Source organism: Gracilinanus agilis, chromosome 4 (assembly GCF_016433145.1).
Source record: "Gracilinanus agilis isolate LMUSP501 chromosome 4, AgileGrace, whole genome shotgun sequence".
NCBI lineage: Eukaryota > Metazoa > Chordata > Mammalia > Didelphimorphia > Didelphidae > Gracilinanus > Gracilinanus agilis.
The window spans coordinates 212,780,602-212,782,310 of record NC_058133.1 but is presented as its reverse complement, the minus strand read 5'-3'; positions in this window follow the sequence as shown (position 1 = coordinate 212,782,310).

Below are 1,709 nucleotides of genomic sequence, written 5' to 3'. Positions count from 1 at the left end.
AGAAAGAAAGAAAGAAAGAAAGAAAGAAAGGAAGGAAGGAAGGAAGGAAGGAAGGAAGGAAGGAAGGAAGGAAGGAAGGAAGGAAGAAAGGAAGAAAGAAAAAGGAAGAAAGAAAAAGGAAGAAAGGAAGGAAGGAAGGAAGAAAACTGGTTGGCTGGCTGGATAGATAGGTAGATGATAGAGATAGGTAGAGAGATAGATAGATGATAGAGATCAATAGGTAGATCTATAGGTAGAAAGATAGATAGATTATTTATTAACTACTTACTATGTGCCAACCACTGTGCTAAGCATAGAAGCTAAAGAGCATGTATTCTAATGGGGGAAAACAACACATGTACGGGTGCTGGAAAGTTTGGGGGTAAGGGAAGGGCTATGAACATAGTGGCATGGTTTAGAGCTAGTGGCTGGGGAATGAGGATCCTGACCCATTCCAGGTAAGATAAAGCTCACCAATCAGAATCCCAGGTGGTTATGAGGACTCAGTCTGAGGTTCCAGTGAGGATGATGACCAGTAATGGAGATGGAAATGAAAAGTCTTTTCAAAGAAGTTCATTTATTTATTTATTTATTTATTTTTAGCTCTTACCCTCTGTCTTAGAATCAAAACAATGTATTAGTTCCAAGGCAGAAGAATGGGAGGTTAAATGACTTGCCCAGGGTCACACAACTAGTTAGTACCTGAGGTCATATTTGAACCCAGGACCTCTCATTTCTTGGCCTGGATCTCAATCTACTGAGCCACTTAGCTGCCCCCCTCAATGGAGTTTTATCATTATGCAATATGCAATATGCAAAGTGAATTATCCTTTTAATATACACTGAAAGCTCAGAAGCAGTGTCCATAGGACACCACCATAAACAAGCTAATAGATCTGGATTTACTCTTTATGTCTGTGTGTATAGAGGGCAAAGTATCTTTCCCACTAGAAATATATAGGCCATTTAACCAACTGTAGTTCTGAAGCTATGATTTCTCTGTGTTCTTCATCCAGGAATATCTCAGCTATCCTAGAGGCAGCAAGGTGGCTCAGTGAATAGAGTGCTAGTTCTTGAATTGGGACCAACAACTGTGTTCAAATCCAGTCTCAGAAACTCAGTAACTGTGTAACCCTGGGCAATTCACTTAACCTCTGTTTACTTCAGTTTTATCATCTGTAAAATGGAGATAATAAAAGCATCTCAGGTTGGTCATGAGGATAAAATGAAATAATATTTCTAAAGTGCTTTGTAAACTTTAAAGCCCCATATCAATGCTCTATTATTCAGAGCCTGTGACACCAGTCATATTTTATGCTCCTAAAATTGTCTGGTCTTCTCCTTCATAGAAGATTATAAGGAGAAACCTCAGAGTTGTGGTTCTGTGTGGCTTCCTAGATTATAATCCCAGGGCTATAGTTTTGTGTTGTTTTTCAAGATTATAATTTCCTTGCCCCAATTAAGACCCCTTATTATAACAAAAAAGAGGGGAAAAACAAAGAAGATAATGAATACAGATGATGCCCACTTCATAGAAATTAGTGGACAAATTACGTAACTTTTTTCAAGATGTAAATTCCTGATCTGTAAAATGGAATTAATAATAGCTAGCATTTATATGATGCTTTAAAGCTTGCAAGCAGTTTACAAATATCACCTCACTAGAGCCTTACAATAACCCTATATTATTATAATCTCAATTTTACACATGAACAAACTGAGGCAGACAG